Source organism: Vicugna pacos, chromosome 6 (genome assembly GCF_048564905.1).
Source record: "Vicugna pacos chromosome 6, VicPac4, whole genome shotgun sequence".
NCBI classification, from domain to species: domain Eukaryota; kingdom Metazoa; phylum Chordata; class Mammalia; order Artiodactyla; family Camelidae; genus Vicugna; species Vicugna pacos.
The window spans coordinates 91,878,052-91,905,011 of record NC_132992.1 but is presented as its reverse complement, the minus strand read 5'-3'; the positions used below and the strand labels follow the sequence as shown (position 1 = coordinate 91,905,011).

Genomic DNA, 26,960 nt, shown 5'->3' with positions numbered 1-26,960 from the left:
AAACACATTTATTGAGAGCACACAGGGTGTGCCAAGCCGCCAGAGGGGCACTTTCAAACCACGTCACACTTTCCTCACAACAGCCCTGTGAGGTAGGTGTCCGAGCCCATTTCACAGATGCGGGCAGCGAGCCTCGGAGCCCCCCCCCCCAGTCTCAGGGTTCATGAGGGGTGGGTGGGGGTCAAGCCCGCATGTCTGACACTCAGATCATTGAAGTCCATCAGTCAGAGGGCGAGCGGCCACTCAAGGGGAGGCGGGGAGGACACGCCCCTCCTTGCAGCGGGCAGCCCGCGTCCAGAGTCTCTGGGTCCAGCCTGTCCCGTGGGAACGTGTGCAGGTGTCCCCGTGGCTGTGGAGGCTGAGAGAGACACAGGTGCAGATGAAGGCCGCCCGCTCCCGGGCCCCCTGGCCGACAAGCGTTCTCATGCAGACAGGAAGCGGGCAGAGGAGGGACGCCCGCTCTGCCCAGGAGGCGGGCACGTACAAACCCGGAGCGCCCGAGGCCAGGTCCCTGGCCCCTGCAGCCGTGGGGGCGAGGGGAGCACCCAGCCTCCACTCCTGCCCCTCTACCTGGCATCCCCCAGCTCTGGGGTCCAGTGTACCACCCCTCCCTGGTCTCCTCCTCCTGCAGCTTCCTTTCAGAAGCACCAGTAACTTCTGGTGGATCCCACCTCACTAACCAGAATCTAAGTCTTGGCCTTTCTAGAAACCACCCCAGCTCTCCTGTCCAACCTATTACCAATGAAACCTGGGCATGTTCTAGCACATCCACTTCCTCCTCCTCTGGGGGTCTCTCAAAATTCTCCCTGATCCTCCTATTTCAGCCTCAACCCCTCCCCCCAAACCTGTTAACTCTCTGTATTTAAAAGCAAACCCTTCCTTCCCTCACTGCCTCCCCAGAGCTGGCCGGGTGCTTCCCTGACATCCCCCACGCTGCCCAGCAGTCACTTGGGTGCCACAGTTCCAGAAAGCACAGAGCTTCTGGAATAAATGCCCTCAGGTTGCAGGGAGCCACGGCCAACTGGGAGGGCAAGGGGTGAGGGCACCCGTGTGCCAGGTAACAACACCTTTATTTTCACATAAACAATCTCAATGACCCCAACAATAACCACGCCAGGTAAGGTGACTATTTCCAGCTTACAGCCAAGCAACCTTACCCAGGCTACACGCACATAAAGGCACCTGGACAGCCTCCAACCCAGACCTTGATTCTCAGAGTCAGCCTGTGGGGCGCAGCCAGGCACACAGCTGCCATCCCCTGAGTGGACAGTCATTGTGCACCCATTCTACAGGCGGGAAAACTAAGGCTTGGGGTGGTTCAAGGAACCCACCCAAGGCCACTACCGTGGCAGATGGTGATGCCAGGACCAGAACTCAAGTGGGCGAGAGCCGCACCCCTCCAGGCTCCCCCCTCCTCCAGAATCCCACCCCTCAGCCTGTGCCCAGGCACTGGTCTTTGGTGGGGGCAAGAGCAGGAGCAAAGAGTCAAGGTCTGGGGCCTCATCGACTAGGTGACCAAGGGTGCATCCCAGACTGGGCATGTGCCTTACAGGTCGGTGCGGATTGTCACCAACGGTGAGGACAAAGACATCCCCATCCCCAGGGCAAGGGCTCCTGAGACCTAAGGCCAGGATCCCCTCCCACTGGGGGTCCAAATGTCACATTATCAAAATTACTTGGACCACAACACATATGAGTACATTTTAGCCCAGTAAAGTTTTATTCTCAATATAAGTATTTCCATAAATATTCAGAAGACAGCTGTTCCCATCAGGAGAGGCCCTCCGGTGACTGCCCTCTGGGCTGCGTCCCCGGGGCATGCCCCCCACCACAGGCAGAGACCCTCAGGATTTGCCCTGAGAGTCTTTGCCAAGAAAGCATACCCTTTCCTCTTAAAGAAACGCATGCAGATCCACCACGTACATCAGCCAACAGTCAATTCTCATCCATCAGAAACCCTGCCTCGTCAGTCAGTGAGCATCTATCAGGCACCTACTAGCACAGGCACAGGCTGCAAAGGGTCAGGAAAGGGCTGCACAGGCCTCTGAGTAAGAGAGGGGGTGCAAGGGCAGCTTGACCACAGCCTCACTGAGCCTCTGCTTTCTACCTGCCCTCCAGAGGCGGGCACCCAGCCCTGCCCCCATCAAGAGGATGAGGTCTTAAAAACACCGGGCACCTGAGACAGTCCCTCATCCCTGGGTGGCACAGAGGCCGGCCTTTGAGGAGCCCGAGGTCCATCAGGGAGCAGACCGCTACACACAGACTCTCAGTGCCCCAGGAGGAGGGCCCTACCGACCTGTCCGTACCATGGGGCCCCTCAGGAGCACCGAGGCAAGGTCCACCTGCTTCGGACAAGTTCTCAAGGACATGAGGTGGCCGCGGTGCAGACACCAAGGGTGACCCTTCAAAGGCTCCCTCAGCAAAGCCCACAGGAGTGGGGCATCAGGGAACCTGGCATGGTGTGGAGGCCACGAAGGCGAGGAGTGGCCAGTTTAGCTCTAAGATGGGCCGGGGCCCAACGCCTCAAGGCTGAGGAAGGCAGAGGCCCGGGAGGCTTCCACAGGGGGAGGGGTTGGATGGGAGGGGTCCAGAGTGGGTCCCCAACTCAGGCCCACCTGGATCGGAATTTGAGGATGTTACAGCAGAATCCTGCTGCCCCACACACCTAAGACAGAGGTCGCACAGAGCCCCCAATCCAAAATGACCCCTGCAGGGATGTCCCCTGGGACTCCTGCCAGAGCAGGGGAAGTATCTAATTCTGTCAAGTTTCCAGGTCCAACTCAGACCCCACTGAGCCCTAGAAGAGTGTGCCCCCAACAGGAGCATTGCCAGGTGCATGGTGGGGCCAGGGACATGCTGGAGAACCTTCAGGCTGGCGGAGACCAGCCCCAGGCGCCGGGAAGCCTTGTTTGGTTGAGCTGAAAGAGCACCAGCTTTTCATTTACTACTGTTCAGTCCTGGCTCTGAGAGCTAGCTGTCCCTGATTCTCAGCTTGCTCATCTGTAAAATGGGCCCACACTCCAATCAAGCAAGGAGCTTATAGGGCACAGTGTTTAATATCAAGGCCCATGGAGGGGGCTGAACACTAATTTCGTGAACTTACTGCCAAGGAAAGATGGAAGAGGGTGTGAGGAAATTACAAGCCAGGCCTTGCCCCTAAAGGGCAGAAGAAGGAGTTTTAGTCCCCAAAACACCCTCACACTCTCTAAACTGCCCCTCACTCTTCCTCCCTTGAAAATACCTTCAGGACATCTGCAGAAGCCCCCTAGGCAGACTGGCATCACAGGCAGGGCAAACCCAAAGCCGTCACCTTCAGCCTGCACATGAGCAGCAGCCCGGGAGGGGAGGGCAGCGGGAGGGAGGCTCCGAGGCAGGTAGAAAGCATCACTCATTAACCAAACCGCTATTCACCCCGGGCCCACACCGCTGAACGCCTCCAGGCTGCCCACCTCTGCCTTACACATCCCACTGACTGCTGGAAATACAATCTTAGTGTAAGGTCAAGGCTGACTTTTTATTCACTTAGATCCATCAAAGCCTTCCCTGTTCCTTTCGACACAGCCCCCAGCACACGACCCTTGCCAGCAAGAGCCAGCATTTCATTAGCACTGTTACAGTTCACCCAGGCCTTGGCCCTCACAACAACCCCATGAGTTAAGCTTTCTGGTGACCAGGGCACAGCTTAGAGAAAAGGAGACCATGGGTCAGAGAGAAGGAAATGACTTGCCCAACATGACCCAGTGAGTTAAGCGCCCCCCAGATTCTAGTTTCTAACACAAAACACTGACTTGTTCCTCGGACAGCTAAAGTTCCATCAAGTGTCACACGAAACAAGAGTCCTGGTTTTCACACAACACACATCATACATAAGTCCGTAAGACAGAGCACACCGATTGTTAACAGGTTAATTGGGAGCAGAAATACAATCTCTTAGTAAAGTTATAAGCAACCACCGCTTGCATTTGATTACAGTTTTGTTATTTGACCGCCACCCATCCACCCATTCAACAGAAGTGGAAGGCGACCCCTACCACTGGCCTGGAGCTGTGTTAGGCACCCTGGCTGCTGGCATTTGTGCCCAAATGTTGTTAACTGGGAGAGGGGACCTTAGGGAGAGGACGTGTAGTGTCTTTGGCAGCTGGGGCCTAATGTTTTGGGGGAAGGACACTGCTAGGAGGGTCTCTCCTAGAGGAAGCGCTGCCCACAGGCCAGACACAGTGGTAGGAAGGACACAGCCGGGGCCTTCCAGCCTCCTGCAGAGGCGAGTGTGAACGCGTACCCCAGGGGGTCGGGGCGTTGCCCAGAGGGGTCACCATTCCCCTCATCCAAAGGTTCCTGTCCAAATGACTCCCATCGAACCTGAGAATGCCATACAAACACAGCATCCTATCCCACAACAGCCCCCTCATGTTTGGCAAAGTGATTTCCCACTAATCTGCCCAAATCAGGCTACCCCTCCTGGCCTTTCATCCCACCCCAGCACACCCCCGGGGGCACGCGCACGCCCTTTCAGAATCACAGTTCAAAATCCTGGTTACATCGGTCCTCACAACAGCCCTGCGAGGTGGGTGCCATGGTTCCCCCCAGAAGACAGGCTCAAGCTGTCATCATAAACCACACACGTTTGTCCAGCTCCAGGGTCCTGGCTTTGTCCACTACGCCCACTTCCCAGTGCAACAAACAAAATACAGAATTCTAAGTAGAGCCCCCAAGACCCACACCTCGTCCCAAGCAGGTAGCAGTGAGCCAAGAGCGGGTCCCGCCTGGCCTGGGACCTGCGTGGATGCTGGGGGCTGCTTCCAGAGTTTGCCAAGCGTGCTACGCCTCAGATGCCCTCTTGCACCAGTGGACTGTTCTGTGCAGACCCCACAGGGGTCATGATCCTTGCCCTCCAAATGAGCAATCATCTCCCCCATTTTCTCTAATTAGAGCCCAGAATTAACGAAATCTCAAAGGGACAGGAATGGCTCTAAGATCCCCTTCGTACAAGATCAAGGTGTTCTAATGACTTGAAAGCCGGCTCGCAGCCAGAATCAGCCGCTCATCTCGGACCCCCCAGCTCTCCTCCTGCCACTTGAGGCTACGGACTATGATTTCTGAGCACCCGGGAACACGGCTGGCTGATGACTGATCAACCAGGTTCTGTGAGGAACAAAGTTGGAGACAGGCAGTCAGACTCCACAGGGCTCAGATCCAGGAGGCAGAGCTGCACCAAGGGTCTCGCCTCGTCACCAACACACGAACACGCTCAGATGTGGGAGCGCATCCTCGTAAGCCCACTCCAGTATAGCACCAGCTGATTTTTTAAAATGTTTGCTGACCGTGACTGAATGAATGAAGGAATGAGAGAATGAAGGGATGAGTTTCAACCACTGCCATCTGGTGGAGGAAGCTGAAGGGCTGAGGCCAAAGCTCATGGCAGGGACCATGCACCGGGCAGGGTGGCCTGGGGGGGACATCTCCACTCACGGGCCAGGTGGGGTGGGGTGGAGTGGGAGGGTACCGCTCTCGGACCCCGGCCCTGGATCTGTCGCGATGTGAGATGCAGGGGAGAGCGCCGTGGGAGGGAAGCCGTGTGCGTGACGGTGGCGGATGAGATCCAGCTGGGATGTGCTCAGAGCAGTGACCCCGGAGGAAGAAGCCACAAAATAAGGGCGTTCACGTCATAACCACAGCCCATGGCGCTACACAGCCCGCCTGAAAGGAGAAGGTTTGCTTTCAGGAAAGGGAAAGGCCAAAGCACCAGGTCAAGAAATGTAGGCCGAATGCATGGATGGATGGACGGATCGGATTCAGGGACCAGGTTAACGTGGGGAATCGTCGCTGGCCTCCCGAGCTCCGATGCCGGGGGAAACACGTGTGGGGACGTCTGATGCACACAAACAGCGCTCGTGCTATAATAGAGGGTCGGGGGAGACGCAGCCCGCGGCTGAGAGCAGAGGGTGTTCCGGAGAGCGGGGTCGAGGCCTCTTTGGGTGACGTGCCCTCCCAGATGGCGTGATGACCTCTGAGCTCTGACCAGCATTGGGGTGGACCATGAGAGGAAACCCAAGGAGAACCTGGGGTCCATCCTGCTCCTTGGATTACGGAACTGAACTGTCTCAGTTGAAGAAAAAACAAAGGAGGATTCACCATCAGCCCTGCCCCAGCACGTCCCATTAATCAGTTACACCCCAAAGACCACCATGGAGACCCAGGGCACATCTGCTCACCCATCACAGGACACTGGGAAGGGAAGGGTAACAGATGGCCTCAGCTGACCCCCTGAAGGGTGGGAGATGGTGGTCTGGGGGCCTGTCTTCCTCTCGGTGAAATAGGGGAGTGGGCGGGACAGGTGGGAAGTCCCCCAGCTAACTGTACAAGATGCTGGCAAAGTTGTCTGGACCTGGGAGGATCAAAGAGCTATTCCTGCCCCACGAGTTACAGAGGCAAGGTTAGAAATTATAAATCCTAAATGCACAGGCCTACCCAGGAGATGATGTGGCCTTCCTTGTGGCTGAGCTGCCCAATGGGAGAGGTCATCCCACCACCCATTTCCCGGGAAGAAGCAAATCTCAAAGTCAAACAGACATGAAGGGCCATCTAGGCCAACCTCACCCCCACTGTTTGAGTCTCCTTAAAACTACCTTCATCGAGTATCTGCCTGGACTGCCCCTTGAATGCCTCCAGTGATGAAGGGCTCACTACATCCCAAGGGCACTCATCCCATCCTTGCCCAGTGTCATCACAAAGCCATGACCAGTGGACTTGGACAAACAGTTCACAGAAGATGAAGTGCAATTTTTTAAACAAATACATATGTAAATGTTCACCCTTCATTAGTAATCAAAGCAATGCAAGTAAAAATGACAGAAAAACACTTCTTAACAGAGATAAACTAGCAATATCTTAACAAAATGCTAATATATTGCCAGACCTTGTAAAATGCTGTTAGCCTTCTGACATTAGTCAATATTCATTCAAAATGCCTGGCCTTTCATTCAAGAAACTCAACCTTAGGAAATTCATGTGTTCATTCACCAATCTATTTATTCACTCATCCTCCCATCCTCTCCTCCAACAGCCAATCAACCACTGACCACCTACTCTCGCCTTCATCCATCCTCCCATCCTCTCCTCCATCAGCCAATCAACCACCAACCCACTCACTCTCATTTTCATCCTCCCATCCTCTCCTTCATCAGCCAGTCAACCACTGATCACCCACTCTCATCTTCAACCACTGTCCCATCCTCTCCTCCAACAGCCAACCAACCATTGACCCATTCACCCACCCACTCTCATCTTCATCCATCCTCCCATCCTCTCCTGCATCAGCCAATCAACCACTGACCACCTGCTCTCATCTTCATCCATCCTCCCATCCTCTCCTCCATCAGCCAGTCAACCACTGATCACCCACTCTCATCTTCATCCATCCTCCCATCCTCTCCTCCATCAGCCAATCAACCACTGACCACCTGCTCTCATCTTCATCCATCCTCCCATCCTCTCCTCCATCAGCCAATCAACCACTGATCACCCACTCTCATCTTCATCCATCCTCCCATCCTCTCCTCCATCAGCCAATCAACCACTGACCACCTGCTCTCATCTTCATCCATCCTCCCATCCTCTCCTCCATCAGCCAGTCAACCACTGATCACCCACTCTCATCTTCATCCATCCTCCCATCCTCTCCTCCATCAGCCAATCAACGACTGACCATCTGCTCTCATCTTCATCCATCCTCCCATCCTCTTCCAATCAATCAGCCACTCACTCATTCACATCTTCATTCACCCTTCCATCCACTCCTGTAACATTTAGCATCTACAACATGTCAGGCATCAGAGGTACAAAGATCAATTCAACAAGCTTCTTGCCCTTAAGGGGCTCACAGCCTAGCAGGAGAAACTGATATACCATGAAGCAATGACCATTTCTAGGTGTGGGAAAATAATTCACAAGAATAAAAAAAAGTGGGTGTGCTAAGCCATTAGCTGTGGCATAATTTGTAACATTAAAAAAAAAGATGAATTATGCATAGCAATAGTAACAATAGCAGGTTGATGTTGTGAATGATTGACAGGGCGGCTCAACGAGACACCAGGCAGCCAGCAAGGTGATAAAGTCTACGGAAGAAAGAAAAATGATGAGGACAGAATATTAAATGGAAAAGGCCAGATGTAAAAAAAAAGGGTATGTGGTGAAGAATGGCAATTAGGTTTGAAAAAATGGATGCTCTTTAAAAAAAAATTAGATGTCCATTTTAAAAACATGTGCGCATAAACAAGCATCTGAAGGGGAGAAAAAAAGATGAGTGACGTGTGAGGATGATGGGTGACCTCCTGCTCTAGGTCATGAACCATCCACACCATTTACATTACGATCACAAGGTGGCCCTTGGCCCACCTGCCCTAGAGGCTCAGCCTCCATCCTCTGCTCTCTGGAAGGCCGGCCCCGAAGCCAAGCTTCCTGAACAGGGAGGAGAGAGTCGCACAGAACCCAGGGAGACATGTAGCTCAGAGTCGCCAGGGGCAGGATTTGTGCAAGGGGTGCATGCGGAGGTCAACACCAACAGACAAAATCTGCCCTTTTTTAAGAAAAGAAAAAAATAAAAGAAGAAACACACACTTGAGATAGGCCCTGGTTAGAGAGGAGGGCTGAGACCCCATCTTGGACCTCGTGGGTCGAGCACAGACAGAACCGGGACAGGAGAGGATGTGGAAAGTCAACCCCTGGCTTCTGCAGCCTGTCCTGAAACTCAGCATCCCAGAACTAGAGGCCCTCAGAATATCAGATCCCAAGCCCTTAGACCCCTGACCCAACGCCCTCCTGCCCTCCGCATGCCTAAAAAGACAGAACTCATCTGATCCCAGCCCACTGGCCCATTCCACCCATGGGGACCCCCCCAACGGCCTCGTGGACTTGGAGAGGAGGCTCCTCCAGAGGTCTGCCCCTGTTCCTCCGTACTTCCTCTGTGCACATGGCTGGGACCCTCCCTTCCCCATCTGACACCCAATCCTTCCTAAGTCTTCTTGACCCTCAACTGACTTTTAAAACAAGCGCACACAAGGGTTCTTCAAAAAGACCCTCCCAGTTTCTTCGTGTCCCAAGCCCCTCCTGTCCCCACCCTGGTCCACAGATGACTCCTGGGCTGCTTGGGGGGCTCTTTGGGGACCTCATCTGAGCAGCTGTCCCCAGGGGTAATCAGTGTGTCCCTAGGCTTCAGGCTGGCCGAGGCAGAGCCTGGAGTTCCCAGATTCCAAAAGAGGAAGAGAGCAGAGCCCTGAAGCCCCAGCGCCACATGAGGCCCACAAGGCGCTGCTCACGTGGCCCAGACACGTGGCGCTGGAGGCCGGGAAGGGTGGCTCCTGACACATGAATTCCACGTCCTCCATCTTCTAAATGCCGTTTTCACCCATTCAGGGCCCGCGCTCAAAGCGTGGAAGCTGCCCCTGGTCCCCCACCCCCCACTCCCTCTGCACCTCCTGTCTGCAAACCCTATAGCTTGGATCCCTGCGCCCCGGCGTCCCTGCCCTCAGAGCACGCCCGGACCAGAGCTGCAGCCCCGCCTCGAGCCTGTGGCCGGCCACGCCCTGTTCCCACCCGGGACCCAAAGTCACTCCGAGTGTAACTCCCCTGCAGTGAATTCCCTACTCCCCGCCCACCAGGCAAAACACTACCCCACCTGCACCCGACTCCCGGAGGCCTCCGTGCTCCCAGCCACGAGTCCTGGGGCCAGCCAAGCTGCTCCTCCTGCTCAGGGCACTTGCTAGGAATTCAATTTTTTTTTTTGTTTTAATGTCCCAAACAGGAATTGAGAAGTTTGAGAGGAACTTTGGTCCTCATTTTTGTAGACAAACACAGGCACACAACACACAAGTGCACAAATCCTGTCCAATACAGAGAAAGGAGACTGCACAGAACCAGGGGGTCCCTGGGGTCGGAAACGCCAGTACAAACAGCCCCCGAGAGAGCAGGTCACGGGGAGAGGGCACAAGTTCAACAACACACAGTGCCGACGCGCTTTCCGCCGAGATACAGAGTACATCGGAAACAGCCGAGAAGACAGCGAGGCCTTGAAACGGGCTCTGGGGATGCCAGGGCATGGGGGCCGGGAGCCAGGGACCACTTCTGCAAACCCAACCCAGGCTGAGATGCACCTGCCCCGGGACCCCCTGAGTTGAGTAGGGAAGGCAGCCCCCGCCATAGAAGACCCAGCTGCAAGGCTCCCGGGCACTTTTCAGAAAGTTGCAGGAACAAGGTTTCTTTTCTGGTGATGTGGCCCTGCCTGCCCTTCCCCTGCGCAGCCCCTGGGAGTGAGTGGCGCCGCCCCCTGGACGGCGCAGCGGGGCGGGGCCCACGCACCACCCAGGGCCTCCTGCTCCCTTACCCTCTGCTGCCCCCTGGCGGGAAGAGCCTCCCTCGCAGGTGACCCACGCCCATGGAGGGGCCCAGACACCCAACTGGCCCAGCATCTCTTGTTCGCGCAACCTTCCTCAGGGCCCAGGGCCTGAGCCCTCCCTCCTCCCCAGGGCTACGGACAGGGCACTGCCAACCGGCAGGACAGCATTTGCCCCCACGATCAGTCCAAGCGGGGAGCCGATGCCATTCCAAGTTTACGGATGGGGAGACTGAGAATGAGAGTAATGATGTGAAATGGCCCCCACAGCCAGGAGGTGACAGTGGCGCTCCAAGGCAAGGGTTTTCCTGAGGCAGCTCCTCCCCGCTGGGAAAGTGCATGAAACAAGCACACAACATGCCAAGAGCCACCCCGCCCTGGTACCCACTTCATTCAGCTGGCTGGAGCCCAGAGACCCTGAACAGGAAAGTTCCTCCGCCCTCTCCCTTCTATTTCTCCTTCCTCCCTTCCTTCCTCTCCCTCTTCCTTCCAGTCGCTCATCCGTTTCTTCCGCCATTCATTCATTCATTCAGATTTGATGCCTTTATTCACAGGCTTGGGTGGCACCATTCTAAATTAATGACAGCCCTTCATTCGTGGAGATCTCCATTCACCAACCCCATTCAGTCATATGTTACACTTACTCCTTATTTCTTCCTTTTTATTCTCTCTCTCATTCTTCCTTATGTCCCCTCATTCTTATAAACCCAGGTGCACAGAAGGATGAGTCAGGACCCCACATGCGACATCCTGTCCCTGGTCCACGCAGCTCCACCTCTCATTCATTCATTCACTCACGCACACATTGGCCCTTCTGTTCTTGCTTATTAGGAGTTAGGTTTTTTTTGGTTTTGGGGGGTTTTTTTTTACTTATTATTTGTCCCCTGGGAAATAATTTCATTCGTCAAAACTCCATGGGCAAAATAACCATCATTGGCACACGTCTTTATTTGCTTTTTCGATCTTTCTTCCGGGCATTTGGTCACCTTTTACATTTTGGTGTTTATTCTTTTATTCATGGACCTCAAGTGCCTATATTTGATTATATACAGATAATAAAAGACTGGAAGATGCAGCCTTGTCTTTGGGCCGGATATTTCCTCTCTTTTTCATCTATTCCTGGAAAGGAGTGATGTATTATTCACCTACTTAAGGAGTATGGATGTAAATTAATTCTAATCCCTGTTTAGACAACCTCTCTCAACTAAGCACTGATCACCTGGGTCGTTTGTTTATCATCTTTCCTCTGCTCCCTTTTTTCCAGTTCTCTCCACTTTCCCTTGCCCTAGAAGCAGGGGCTGGATGAGCTCATCAATCACGAGGATTAGTGCCGACCTCGGCCCTGATCCTCAGAGCTCGCTCGTGCAGACACGCCCACGGCCTGGGTGTGCTTTCATCGGCTCCCCGCCCCACCCCCACCCCACGCCCTTTCTCTTCCACTTAGTCTCACACTGCCTCTCCTCATGTCTTTCTTTGACTCTCTGACACTTCTCTTCCTTGCATCTTGCCTCTCTGAGGAACCTCAGGTGCTGGGAGTGAGATGAGCGACAATCCCATGGGCCACGCGCTCCTGGCCGCGCCAGGCATTTCCATTTCTAATTCAGTCGTTCCTGGGTCCGTTCATTCTTTCTGTCACTCTTTTATTTCGGTATTTATTCTTTTATTTATGGACCTCAGGTGCACAGAACTGGATTAACCACAATCTGTGGTTCCCGAGCCTCCTCAGCCCCTGTCCACGCGGGGCCCCTTCTGTTCGTTAATTCCTTGTACTGCTGGTTTGCTTCAGGATTTATTTAACTACCTCCGCAGCCCAGTTTTGAACCAGTCATAATTCCTGGCTCATGGCACCTCCTTATTTTTTTTGTTCTAGCACGGTCCTCTCGCTCATAGATTTATGTATGTATTTACTTATTCATTCAATATGTTTTTATTGCTAATATCCATCTTGTCATAATTTTCGATGTCCCCGCCTTCCTCGCTCTTTTTTGCATTCTTTTCTTCTCAGGAGCCTCAGGTGCAGACGTGAACTAATTAAAATCATCTTTGTCATCCATTCGTTCACACAACCATCCCCCTATTTACCCCATTTTTTTCCTTCAAGGTTTGTGTTTTCTTACTGATGAACCTCAGCTTTGACTACTTATTATATTTAATGAATAATATGTGTTTATTCTCTTGAAGTTCTTATCCAGTAAGTGTCAGTTCCTCCACGTGTCTATTTTAATTTCTTTTCCCACATCTTTCTTTCTCCCAGTCTTCCCTGCAATTCTTCAAACTCTTTTCCTTGCCTTCTCGTGGAATGCATGCATTTATTCCTTTAGGCTTTTATTTATCATATTGTTTTTATTATTTATAAACTTCGGGACCAGATTTGAATTAATGTGGATGCTCTGTGCTAAACCCGTCCCCTCTCATAGACTTCATTGTCCGACCTACCTGTTTATTATTTTCTTTTATTATCTTTTTACTCTTTTATTTTTATTTTTCCCCCATCTTAACTGTTTTTTTTTCTTCCCTACCAGTCTTTAAATCTTTTTTTTTTTTCTTTACTGCCTTTCTTCCTCTTGGAGATCAGGCTTGGATGAACTCCAACCCCCTTCTGCAACCGCCACCTCCCTGGTCACTGCAAAGCTTTTTTCTCATTCATTCCTTCATTCATGCATTCATGCATTCATTCAGGCTGACTCTTTTCAGTCATTATTTTTACAATCCTACATGGCAGGTGCACCTAATTGGATACATGATCATCTATAGACAGTGGGTCCTGCCCTCCCTGGCCCCACTGAGGTCCTCCCTTAACGTGTTTCAGCTCTGAGCTGCCTCCTGGTTGGGTGGGCAGTGGCCCATCTCAGAAGCCCAGATGTGAATTCATCAGTGAACTTGCTTCAGGCCCCCTCTCATTCTTATTCCCAAAACAGCTCTCTCTTCTAAATGTATTTACCTGTCTGTTTGTTAACATACCACCTTTGTCCTCTTCTAATTTTTAATTTCTAATTGAATTTTAATTTTTTCATTTCTGCCCCATCTTCATTGTTTCTCTCTCCCTCTTCCTTTCTTGACTTCTCGTGTGCTCCGGAGCCCAGTGGCCACGGACAGCTGAGTCGGCGTGCCACCTGCAAACACTGCCCCCACGTCCCCGGCACCTGCAGCTCCACGTCTGTCACGAAGGCCTTCCTCCCTGCATTCACCCTTCCACACCATTCTCCCTTCCCGTTTTCTTCCCTTTCATGAGGCATTTACTCCTCCATCAATGGGAGTGATTACTCAGACCGGGACCCATTCTGACCCACAGCCGGTGCCGGTCCTTATTACCATTCCTCTCGTCACCCTCCAGGACCTCCCCATTCATGCATGGTCACTATCACCTCCTCACTCTTTCTCTCCCTCTTTTGTTGCAGCTTTCCATATCTCCTCCTTTCTCACTTTGTTCACTTGTCTTCTTTCATTCCCCTGGCGCTTTGGTACCCAGATGGGATTAATTACAAGCCTCCAACACGCTCATCAGGAATGCCTGCAGCCACGCTCCTCCCCCCTCACTCCCTCCCGTGTTTGTTTCTTTATTGCTTTTTCTTTTTTCTCTTTTGGTTTCTTTTTTCCTTCACCTTTGTTTCTTTAGATACTCCTTTACTTGTTTATTTAAAGACTTGCTATTTTTTGATAGAACTGCGGCTTTTAGAATCAGACTAACCAGAACCCTTGATTCATGACAATTTATGACCCCTGCTCCCAGCACTGCCTTCTCTTCGATGTTGGTTTATTCACCCACTAATGTAGTTCTGAACTTAACTGATGCCTTTACTTCCGTATTTATTGATTTTTTATTTAGATATTTTATTGTATTGTCTGTTTTTTTTTCATCCTTTCATGGAACAGACCTCAGTTCCCAGGATGAGATGACTCAAAACCCCTCCTGCCATGCTCCCACCTGAGTCCAGGTATGTCCATTACTCACTCATATTTCTTTTCAATTACATTTTTTTTAATGTTTTATTTTTTTGGCTTTCATTTTGGTATCTATTCATTTATGTGTGCCCAGAGTTTGACAACTTTCGGTTACAGTTAACTCTCATCTTTGGTCCCCTGGGTCCTCCTTTTTCATTCTAAACTCTTCTTTGAACTTCCTCTGTTGTTTCATTTTCTCTGCTGGGAGCATGTATTTGGATCCATCCTAATGCCTGACTTCGAATAGCTGGACATGGTCCTCCTCACATAGCCTCTCATCCCGATTTTAAAAATCCTCTTTCTCCTTTTCATTTATCGTTTTGCGTGATTCCACTTTCCTTCTCCCTTTCAATAGTCTGTTTCCTCCTGCCTCTCGCATCTTTTTGCTTTGATGGGGCTCCGAACCTCACCCTCACCCTTGGATGCATTTTCACTTCTTATTCATTCTTCCTTTCATCTAGAGTTTATTCTTGTATGGACAAACTTTAGGTGCTATACATTTGAATTACTGAGTCAATGTTTTATTAGCTTTTATAGTGGTCTCCTCTGCCTCCAACGGTATCTCATTTGGGGTCCACTCTCTCCCTGGCTCACTTACTTTACCTCTTATTTGGTTATGCATATCCCTTCCTGTTTTTACTCATTCATTCATCCACTCACTTATTTGGACCAGATAACAGATGCCAGGGAAATGACCTCCCAACCAGAAAAAGACGACATTCGCAGTACTTGTGACCATCCAGCTGCCTCCCACCAAGTGAACCCCCAAAGTGCGCACAACCCACAGTCCTTAACACATACGCATGGCAGACGCAGGCACAGGCACGGTACATGTTAGTGCAGCCAGCACCCCCCCCACCACCACCGCCCAGGACTCACACCTAAATGGATGGGGCGGGGACAGATCTGCCGTGAGGGCCAGATTCCCCAGGCTCCCCCGGGCGGGGCAGGCACTTCCCCTGGACCCCTGTGAATGGCCATCCCCATAAGAGACCTGTTTCAAGACCCGAGAGCACACAGAGACACACACGGTGCACACAGTCTCCCGGGTGGGAAACGATGGACACAGAGTTCATCTTAAAATAGACGGCTTTGTCTGCAGCAATATAAAAATATTTTGGCCTTTCAAGGCAAATACAAAAGGAACAACCCCATTACCACTGCCAAGTGTCCCAGTCCCAAACAATAAAGAACTTGAAGAGGTTTAGCCGGAAACTTTGAAGACAGAAAATCTGTCCATTCTGTTTTCCAGACATTTCAAGGGGGTAAGCGAAGGTCACTGGCGCTCGAAGCCCGTTTGAGAGGCTGGTCCCTCGGCCCGCGTTCTTTTCCTTGGCCCTTTGAAGGGCCCCCCAGCTAGGCCGCTTCCATCCTAGTCTGCCCTGCGGCACAAGAGCCAAAGGGAGACTCAGTAATGAAAGGGCCATTCATTTAGAGGAGTGAAAGAGAAGAATTTCTTTGGGGGTCCGGCACTTGAAGCCGCCTATAGAATTCTTTTGCCACAGAGGAGACACAAGGAGGCTGAGGGTCCTGCCTCGGAGCACAGCCCCCCAGGGCTGCACTCACTGGGCCCGCTGGGCACCCATCTCCCTGTGAGCGGACCACCGACCAGTGCTGACCAGTCCCTCCCACAAGGCCGCTCTGGGTGGCACCCACCGCCCTTGGTGACCCGCACAGATGCGCTCCCCACCCTCCAGCAACTTACGATTTTCGAGCTGGAGGCTGCTAGGGTCGCGTGTCCGAGGTCCCTTCCCATGGAGGATTCCAGGTGCTGTCTTCAGCTGGAATAAGAAAACATGGGGTCACTGAAATAGAATCTCACCCAACGGATGCAGAGAAGCCCCAACTTCTAGCAAGCGTGGGGCTGGTGACACCACCAAGCAGGTGTCTTTCCATTGCGTTCGCTCGCTCATGCTCTCCCCTGCCAAGCTCCGCAGCCCAGCCTCAGTGGCACGCGGAGGGATAGGGCAGGTGTGACGGCAGGGAACGTGGCCCCAACCCAAGAGCCCCTGGGTTGTTGGTGCTACCGCTGATGCTAAGTGCCACTGTATGGACCCCAAAGGTTTAGAGCATCTGCATGAACGACAGCTGAGCTGGGCACACCCAAAGGCTGGGGAGAAGGTTCCCTGGAAGGGCATTCCACCAGGAAGGCAGGCCACTGTGGGAGCACAGCCAAGCCACGTGAGCACGTGCTCAGGGTGGGGGTCCGCTGGGCAGCGGGCACTGGATGAGACTAGAGAAGTGGATTGTGGACCACACTAGGGTTGTGGGGTCTTTAACGGGCAATGCGTCCTAAAACCCTGGGATGTGGAAGACCACACTGCCTGGACAGACATCTTCACTTTAAAAATTCCACAAACACTTTCATCGGCACCACAGAAAAGCCGTGACCAGGCACACCAAGCCTTTGATGTCAAGCATCTGCCTTAAAGTCAAACAAACAGACAAAAAGAGGTGAATAGTGACAAACACGGCATCGTACGTCTGTCAAAACCCAGACTGTAGGGCGCAGGGCGGCCTCTCACGGCGTGGACGACAGACTCCAGCTTGTGGCTCCAGGTTGGCGCATCAGTTGTAACAACTCTGCCACATTCGTGCCAGGTGTTAACAACCGTGGAAATGGGGGTGGGGGTGGGGAGGGGAATTCTCTCTGCTTGCCACTTTGTCTGTAAATCTAAAACTTCTCAGGAAAGAAAGACTCTAGTCATTACCAAAAACTGTTTCAGCGAGTTGATTTGAATACATGTTCCGAAGACGCTAGTGGAGGCAAGGAGGTGTGGCCGCCAGGTGGCCAGTGGTGGCTGAGGTCTGATCGGCCCTGAGAGGTGGTAGGGCAGAGCCAGAGATTGGGGTGACATGACACGGGGCCCCCTGGCCTCCAAGGAACCGTCAAGGAACGCGGAGGAAGGGTTCCCACTGCCCTGTTTGACTGAAGCCATTTGGGCCCCCCAACCCCACTGTCATGGCCCCTCACTCCCAGTCATTCACTCCCTGGGATGCCCAAGACCTGGCTAGGACGTAGGAGGCACACACCTTGCTTCCAACCCTCCTAAGGAGTCCTTCCCTGGCCTCGAGCTTCCCAAACACTGTTTTCCCCTAACTGGTTCATCTTATCACCAAGAAACAATGAGTCTTCAAAAAAATAACTGTCCATTCATTATTATATAGAAAATAGATAAACAAGGACCTACTGCAGAGCGCAGCGAACTAGACTCAACTGTTTCCAATGATTTGCATTGGGAAAGAATCTGAAAAGAAATATGCATCTGCGTGTGTATGTATAACAGAACCGCTTTGCTGTCCACCCGAAACTAACACTGTAAGTCAACTACACGTCAATAAAAAATACAGTTTTTTTTAAAAATAAGTGCTAATTAAGCAGTCATCAGCTCATGGTGACCAAAGGTAGACTCTGGTTATCTGAGGGTTCTCTGGGTCCCTGGTGTGTGCTGGATGCCACCCAGACAGTCTCCAGTCCCCCGGGAGCCTGGGAGCACCTGTTGGGGGGGGACCCCAGGAGCGCCTGTGGGAAGGGGGCCCTTCTCATCGTCACCTTGGTCCTAAGGTGACCGCAGGCCTGCAGACAGACCCTGCATGCGCAGCAAGACCACAGGCACTACCACTTCCCGTGGGACCGAGAGCCGGGAAAGTGCTCTGGTGTGTCGTGCAGGCTTGGTTCTCTTCGGTGTCGTTAACAGGACCGGGGAGATCAGAAGCAGCTCGGGGCATCTGGGTTTTTTCCTGTTTCTGCCCCAGGGGCCCCTCTGAACCCTCAGAGTTCCTGATTGTCCTTAATTAACTTCCGTGCAGGCCCCAGGCTGCTCTGTGAAGACGCAGCCCCGGAAAAGTCGTGCCCTGACTTCCAGGCCACATGCACCAGCCCTGGCTTGGCAGTGACGTACAAGTGCCACGGTGCCAGGCTGGAACCGTAACAGACAGAGAAGCTGCAGGGATGAGTCACTGTCTAGAACCAAAGGAAAGCACAGGGCGTCCTGATAGGGCCCAGGGAATAACCTCCACGAGCGATTGATCAGAAAACCTCATAAACTCGTGGACTGAGCGCACGCTCCTCGTACGAAGCATCAGTAGACGCACCGAAAACATCCTCCGAGGCTTCGCCAGGTTAGACCATCCTAGCCCTAACTCTCAAGATTTTCAAAGTTACTCTTTCCTAGAGGCAAACAGGATCTAATTGATCTGGCATGTCTTTGCTACAAATAGCTGGTGGAGGTTAAGAGCAGGGAAAGATGTAACAGGCTGATTTCTAACAAAACGGTAATTCCCAGAAATAGAGCCTGGAGTTCATACAAACAGTCGTCAGCCTCAGATCTCAGGCTTCCTACCTGTTGAGTGAAGATCACCCTCTCAACTTCCCTAGACAAATGCAAGCTCTTAGCAGAGCAAGTTTCCTGTGCCTTGTGAAGGCCGGGGACCGAGACATTACGGGCCCGTTTATGAAGATGGGGGAGGTAATTGTGACGCCTTTCGAAACCGTGGTCCTGTCTCTGGCCGGCCCCCATCAGCCCTCTAATTTCAGTCTGGCGGGCTGTGGGGATGTTTACATGTGCCTCTTCCTGGAAGCTCACTCTTTGCTTCAGGAGTGGGCAATTAGAGAGAATTAAGGCCTATTTGGCGTATGTTTACCGTTAATGGCTAGAGTGGCAGAGGCAGCCCTGGGAAAGGCAGTCGGCTGGTCTAATTGAAGCTGGCAATTTTTCGATTCCTCATTTTCGCTCGCAGGTATTGTAGCAACCAAGGGCACGAAACAAAGGCCGCGGGCCCAGCACGGTCATCACGGGGGCAGGCCTGACCCAGCGCTGCGAGCTCTTTATTACCACACACGGCCGCACAGAAAGATAGCTAGAGATGTTTGCACAACTGAGCCCAAGACAGGCAGCCAGTGCTGCCCAGTGACTGATCACTTTTCCGGAACTTGCCACCCTGGTGGCTTTTTCAGGAAGTTCTCAGCTGAGTGAGCCAGGGCGCCAACAGAGGTGTGGATGAGGGTCTCACGACAAAAGGCACAGGGCGAGCCACGGCGGATGCTGCCGCCAGCCACACCCGCCTGGGACTGCAGCCACAGGGCCAGGCTCATTACACAGCCCAGAAAGGTGTTCCAGGCCTGGCCAGCCGCCCACCTGTTTGGAAGAATGTTCCATAAAACACAATCCCTGCACCACAGCACGTGGGCGGCCCCTTGGAGCTGCTCCGAGGCCAGAGCTCTATCCGATCTGTGTTCTCAGAAAGCTGACCATAGGGACTGGCTCAAGACTGCTGCTCCACTGCACGGCCACCAGCAGCGGGCTTCACTTCCAGGGCCTGCCACCCCAGGCGAGGGGCCAGCTCCCTCGGGTCTCTGGTTTCCTAAAGTAGAGGGCATTGGAAAGCGGTAAAACAGTGATCTCCAGCTCTCCAACTCTAAAGAGCCACCAAACAAACCATCCTCAAATGACCAGAGGCAGCTGGGAGGAACCCAGAGCCACAAGGGCTCTCAGGTGACACGATCCTGCACTGCCCCATTTCATAGATGGGAAAACCGAGGCCCAGAGGCTGGAGACAGGGGCCAAGGTCACACCCCTAGTGGGAGCTGAGCAGAGGCTGGAACCAGGTGTCCAGAAGTCCGCTCCAGAGATGCTGCCTTATCCTGTGCCCAGAGCACCAGACTCAACTCTGTCCTACGACTGACGAGGCCCGAGTGGCAGAGAGGATGCCCTGCTCCCAAGAAGGCCAGTGGAGCCCCAACCTGGGCACCGGAAGACATCCAAACTCTCCTCTGGTGAAACGGCCTTGCCTTTCTAGTACGGACACCCCATGCTTCTTCAGCCACACGGAGTGGAGAGCTCTGACGGACTGCAGCCTCGTTTTACAGATGGGGAGACTGAGGCTCATAAGCCAGCAGTAGCAAAGGGACTGGCCAGGACTGGGTCCTGAGAGTCTCCATGGCAGGGACTGGGCCCCTGGTTCCTCCGGAGCGAGGTTAACCTCAGGGCAGCCTGGGGCAGAGGTGTGCAAACCGTTTTCCCTCCAACACCAAGGGTCCCCTTGCTCAGGGCTGTGGGCACTGCTGACTGGAAGCCCCTTCACCCTTTCTAACTGCAAACACCAGCCCCGCGGAGCTCCGAGCCCCCGTCCCCCAATTTCTTCTCCTGGTAGGAATGACTCTATCCCCCCCAACAGGACAGCCCAGAGAAGGGGCTGGCAGGGCGGGAGGGGCAGCTCAGCTGCGGGCCCGGAGGGGCCGGCACAGCCGTGCGGCCAGCCCTCGGGCCCTGCCCGTCCTCCCTGCCCAGCTTTCCGTCCTGGAGTTCTGTCTGCTTGGCCCCATTCTGTCTCTCTGGCTGCCTCTCAGGCACCAGGCCCGGTCTGATCAAATCCTGGTTTCCAGGCACAAGCTCCTGCGAGTCCTCCTCCTGAGAAGCTTGCAAAAAGCAAGCCCTAGAGCAGGGAGGCACGGGCATGTGCAGGGTCGCACCGACGGGGCAGCCGCGTAGACGCACATTGTGCGGCCTCTTGTCTGCGCCTCGGAGCTCCCGACACGCTCACAAGGGCGAGGGGCCCGCACCAGCCCCCGGAGGGAACACACACACGCTCTGTTTCGGGGGAAGGTAATTGAGGTTTCCTTCTTTTCATGGGAAGAAAGGGCACCTTCTATTGAGAGGACGCATTCCCAGAACCTGGGAAACGCGGCCCTCTCAATTATCCCCAGGTGGCTGTTCCCCGTGGGGGGCTCCCCCGCATTCCTTTCTGCCTGGGCCTTTGTTTCCATCTGAACCGCCCTGGGAGCTCCCAGGCTAAGAGTCTTCTCCTTAAGCCCCCGCCAAAGACCCTATTCACTGCGCAGAGAGAAGCCAGGCAAGAGGTGGTGGGGGCCCACCCCCCCACATAACTCCCAGGAAGGAGGACTTAAGAACTCTCCGTCTGGATTTTTTTTAAGCCCAAAGAAATTGGAGAGCAATTAAGAGAGTCATGACTACACCCTCCACCACCCTCCTCTCCCTTAATTAATTCCTCTCTCACACAACACCCCCTCCCCACGTCCGGGCCTACCCCAGCCCAGCAGGCCTGCACCTGCTCTGGGCCCTGGTCCCTCATGACCACAGAGGCCCCAGGAGCAAAGGGGGCCCAGCAAATACAGATCTGTCCGGAGATCCCCTCACTGTTTGTTCCCTAAAGTGTGGCTAGTGATCCTTTTTCCACAGTGAAGACTGGGATTAGAGACCCAGTGTCTAAAATCGGGAAGACACTAGAAATTCCGGGACGTATGGGCACCTCTCTGGCACCAGGCAGCTGGCCTGGGCGCAGATGAGGGGTCCCCCCACCTCTGCCGGATCCCGCTGAACTCGGGGCCCCTCCCGCTGGCACTGCTGTACGTGCTGCGGCAGGTGGGCGAGGCCTGGGGGCGCTCGCGGGGGCAGGCCCCCTCTCATGGGGTTCCCAAGGGCACCCTCGTTCCCTCCTCTCCCGGCTCTGGAACGCTGACTCATTCCAGGCCAAGGAGGGGAGCCCACCTCAGCATCACCCCTTCCTTCCATCCCCTGCAAAGGGCCCCGCTTCCTAAAGCCACACTGAGGAAGCCGGGATTCGCTAGGGCCCACTGGAACTGGGCACCAGACCGACGGCCTTCCCTCCTTCCCTACCCAGACTCGTCTCCCCCTTTCAAAACTGGAACCCCATGCTTGAGAGGCCCCCATATGGAAAGATCCAACCCTTTTCCAGAATGTTCCATCTGCTCACGCTGGGAAAGGGAGGGAGACCAGGCTGTACTTGCTTCTTCCTCCTTTTAGGACAGGGGACTGGACACAGAACCACAGAGGGAAAGGAGAATTAGTTCTTGAGACTTATTTGCAACCTGTTAAATTCTAGTCTTCTAAAAAGAAAACGCTCCCAGTGCCCAGCCCCTTCCTGACCCAGCCGACAACACCGGGTTCTGCACTATCCACTGCCCTTTAACCCGCTGGGGTCTTAATTTGCCTCCTTCCACACCCCCTTCTGTGTAAAGCTGCCTTTCTCTTTTCAAGGAAAAATTCATTAGCCAGCTCATTAAGGACGGGTGGGTTTTATTTTTTTCTTTCTTTCTGGAGGTCAGAATGCTCATAAAAAACACATTTAAGTTACTTCATGTAAACGAATGAATAAGAAACACATGCATCCTGTAGCCCCTAAGTCTTGCCAGTTTTTGACATTATTTGGAGAAATGTGCTTGGAAATACATGTGGGGGGTTGAATCACAAGTCAGGAGTCACTAGGTCAGGGGCCCTGAAAGCCACAGTCAGCCCCACAGGCAACCTGGGGGGGGGGGAGCACGGGGGTGAGAGGGGTACTTTCTGCCTCTTTGGGAGCACAGGGGCTGGGCTCTGCCCTCAGCCCCCTTTCCCATCCACCCCAGGGGATGCAGGTGGGACCGGAGGGCCAGCTTTCAGGCCAGACCACCATCTCCTCCCTGACACCTGTGCCCACCCGGAAGCGTTCAGCTAGGGTGGGCCACGGGGACATCCACACAATGACAAAAGGCCAGAGAACCCCCTTCTGCCAAGAGGACGGGGTCCTGGCTCTGCCCATCTGGCCGGCCAGGGTCTCATTTCTCCCCCTTCCTGCTCAGGGATGGGTCAATCCATCAAAAAAGAATTTTCCTGAAAATGATCGTCTCTTTCAACACTTAATGATAGCCTTTCTGCAATTCCTGGGGTGATCAGCTGCAAGGCTGATGGACGATGTTATGTTTCAACTTCTTTAATGGAGAATTTGACCTATTTTTCTCTTTTCTACTTAATGAGATGCAAAACGCAAAATATGTCTTTGCCTGAGACTAGGCGTCCACAAGTGCCTCTGAGGTACAACACAGCCCAAAGACAGGCCATCCCAGATGCTGGTGGGGTGGCGCGGGGGGCTGGCAGAGTCTGGGGCTGGCTGGGGTCCTGCCACTTTGACTGTGCCCTCAGCTCAGCCCCCCTCGAGGGAGTCCTGAGACGTTCCCGGGGAAAGCGTCCAGGAGCCATGGGCACTTGGCTCAGACAAGCTCCACAGAGCTTGCTGGAAAGCTCGGGACACGACACCCTGGAGCCCGCACCCTGCCCTCTGTGAAGCCCCCTCCCAGGCCTCTCTTCCACATCACTGTGTTTGCAGGCGGCTCAGCAGATGCCAGCTGTGGGATAAATGTCACAGGGCAGAGCCTTTCCTTGCTCCCTCCCTGAAGCCAGCCCCGGGCACACACTCCCCAGCTCTCTGCAGCCTGCCGGGCCCTCTGGGGAACCAAAGCAGATACAGGCCTCAGCCCCTGGGTTTGGATATGTCTGCCCCTCTCCACCTGCCCCAATGGGTTTTGTTGAAAATTAATATCCCCGCCTCATTTCCAATGCAGGGGAGAAGGGCGGAGGTGCAGAAGACCTGTCTCTGAAATCTGTTTGATGAAAGGACATTATGGAAGCTGCATTGGAAACCCAAGACCCCCAGGGAACATGGGGGTCCGTCTGCTCTGCCCACTGGGTGGCGGGCCCCACGCAGGCAGGTGCACCCAGAGGCAAGGCCCGCAGCTCTGGCCTGGAGCCCCATTCATCGCCTCCCCTCTCACAGAGACACCGTGCATGAGCGTCAGGCAGGGGTGTTGGCATCGGAACCAGAACAGCGCGGGGCCCAGTGGGGTGTCAACATCTGGCGAGCTGAGGCAGCTTCGCCTCCACCTTCCAGGCCTCCATCTCCCGCCTAAGTGCACTCACTCACTCACCCCAGCAGCTACCCCGAAAGCCTCAGGTACAGGGACGCCAGGCAGAGAGCCAGCCACACTCCACTCGGAGGCTGGTTCTGAAAAGACCCCTGGGCTCCCCGACGAGTCTCAGGAGGGGCCCTGCCACAGCTCAGCCGCCGGAGCCCCAGGAGGGAGGTGCCCTCAGCAGGGCCTCCTGTCTCCCTGTCCACCCCGCTCAGCTGCCACATGACCACCTCACTGCACGGGACCTGCCAGGGCACCCAACCAGACCCACTGGTCCCAGGGGAAAAGCTGGTCTGAGGCCCCGGACAGGCCCCAACCCGGGGCCCCCAGGGCTGCATTAGCGCATCTGGAACAAGTGAAGCCCGAATAAACAGACGACGAGCCCTGGGGCGCCCGGGGCGGCGGGAAGGGCCTGCTTGCCTCTTCTCTACCGTTACTGGTTTCATTTAGACAAACAGAGACGTTCCCGTCTCGCTGCAATTTCAGGGGCGAGGCGGCGAGGCCAAGAGAAGAACTCACTCAAAAACCACGGTTTGATTAAAAGACGTCCTCAAAGTCTCACGTGTGAGAAACGAGCACCCTCACAGGGACCAACGTTACCACGGCTTGTGGGGAGAAATGGCGTCCGAGCCACAGAGCAGACAGGCATGCCTATTTCCGCCCCCGAACGGATCCGCTCGCCGGGCTTCGGGCAGGTGCACGGTTATTCATGTCACCAACATGATGCGCAAAGCTTTTTGAGAACCTACTGTGTGCCTGGCTCGAGCTGGATCTCAGGGACCCCCAGACCTGAGGTGGACGCTCCCCACTTACCATACTGGCCCACAGCATGCCTGTATCTGGGCTCCGGATGGCAAGAGTCTCGGCTCCAGGAAGCTTCCAGAACCCCAGGCCCCACAGCTGGTGTAGAGGAGCACTCGCCCCTGGTAGTGACCTTTCCCAGGTTAAATGTGTACGTTCTTGAACAATAGATGTGAGCTGAACCTAATGAGATCATGGTGTCCCGAGAAAGCAAGAAACTCACCCCAAACCAGGAAGGTGTCTCGAGGTACAAGGTTGGGCATGAGGCGCCAGGTCCTGAAGGAGGTGGTCCGGGAGAATCTTCTACCTCTTCCATCCAGCTCAGGTGACTGTCACCACCCAGCGTGTCAAGGATGGGCCGACCCTGGGGAGAGGCAGAAAGTTACGACGTCGGCAAGCCGAGCCCCCCAGAAACGCCAGACACACACCAAGGAAGGCCCGCAGCTCAGTCTCACCTGCGGCTTGGTGTTCGGTGGAGGGAGGTGGCCCATGGGGATGGCAATGACAGGAAGAGGTACAAGGAGAAGCGACAGGCGGGTGGCAGCCCCCAGACCGGCCATGAGGCTGGGGAAGGGGGCAGGGCCTGGGACTCACAGGGACAGGACAGGGCAGCAGTCTGGGCAGGCCCAGTAGGACATGATGACAAGGGGCCTGGGGGAGTGAGAGGGACACAAGTCCAGCTGCAGCCCACAGCCACTCAGACTCCGGGAGGATAATGGGGGGAGTCACGTGCCACCAGGGGCCTGTCCCCTGGGCACTGAAGACCCCCTGGAAACTAAGGCGGACAGTCTCCTTGCGTTGGGGGCAAGGCAGGGCAAAAGTTAAGCAGGTGGGAGGGGGCGAGGCAGCAGGCAGGGCCAGGTAACCACAGGCGTGGGCCCAGCAGGGAAAATCAACCCGCAGGCAGAGGATTGGACAGCTGAGACCCAGAGGGTCATGAGCTCAGTGACTCGGGCACAGAGAACGGGGAAAGGGGTCAGGCCGGGCAAGCCGAGCTCGGGTGGGCAGTGGGCCTGGCCGGGGCGGTGGGGAGGGCCGGGGAGGAGCTGCCAGGTAGAGCAGAGCAGGCAGGCGGCCAGGCAGGGACAGCACCTGCCGCGCTCCCTGGAGGTTCCCAGCCATCTGTCCTTTGCATGGACCAGAGCCCCCCAACCCCCACCAACAACCAGGGGTAAAGGAGCTGGATTTAGCCCCAGGGGAGGAAGGCACCACGGAGGGAGGGGTCCAGGTCGTGGACCCTGACTCAAGAGGGAGACCTGTGTGGCCAGAGCCCCAGGGGACACACAGTACAGCTGCTCCCGTGCCCCTGCTTCAGCTCTGAACTTGAAGGCCGGGGGTCCAGAACAGCCAGCAGCATTCCGCTACAGGAGGGGCTGGGAGGCCAAGAGGGCGGGAGGGGCTAGCTTGGACCTGCAGCTAAGCCCCAGAGAAGGGAAGGCTGGAGGCTTCCAGGGGGTTAAGTTAAAAGGGGGCCACTGGCCAAACAGGGAAAGCAGGCCCGCCCCACACACCCTCCTGCCTGCCTCCTCTGCAGAGCAGGAGTCCCTGCTCCAGGGCCCGGAGCCGCGAGGCCGCCCGCGGCCGAAGCAACCCCCGGCCCGCCCTCCTGGGGAGGCAGAGGCCATCAAGGGACGCGCTAGTGTGGCCGGTGTCCCGCCCGGTGCCGGGCCATGGGCTTGCTCAGTAAGGATCAACTGTTGGCTGACTGGATGGACGCATGAGTGAACGAAGGGATGAGACTGATAAGGCCCCCGGCTCAAATGGGGCTAGGGGTGGGGTGATGCCCACTCCTCCTCCCACCACCCCGTGGGCCTCAAACTCCTTGTCTGCCCAGCAACTCCCGCCTGGCAGCTCGGGTGTGGCGGTCAAGTTCCTTCGTTGACTCACCTGCCCAAACGGACATCCCACATACTCTTACTGAACCCCACTCTGTGCCAGGCTGGTGCGGGGACACCCAGGGGAGGAGTGGGCTGGCCAGGGCACCCCCAGAGGACCAGATCAGGAAATGGTGATGGAGGAGCCGGAGAGGAGAGGCGTGGTAAAAGCAGAAAACAATTCAGAATTGGGGGCGAGGACACCTCTTGGCCTCACTAGTTTCCCATCTGCCACATCTTCGTCTCCTGG

At 54.7% G+C, this 26,960-nt stretch overlaps 1 pseudogene; it reads right to left on the bottom strand.

The window, feature by feature from the left end:
* LOC140697052 (uncharacterized) overlaps nt 1–26,960 on the bottom strand; it is a 31,208-nt pseudogene continuing 4,248 nt past the window's right edge.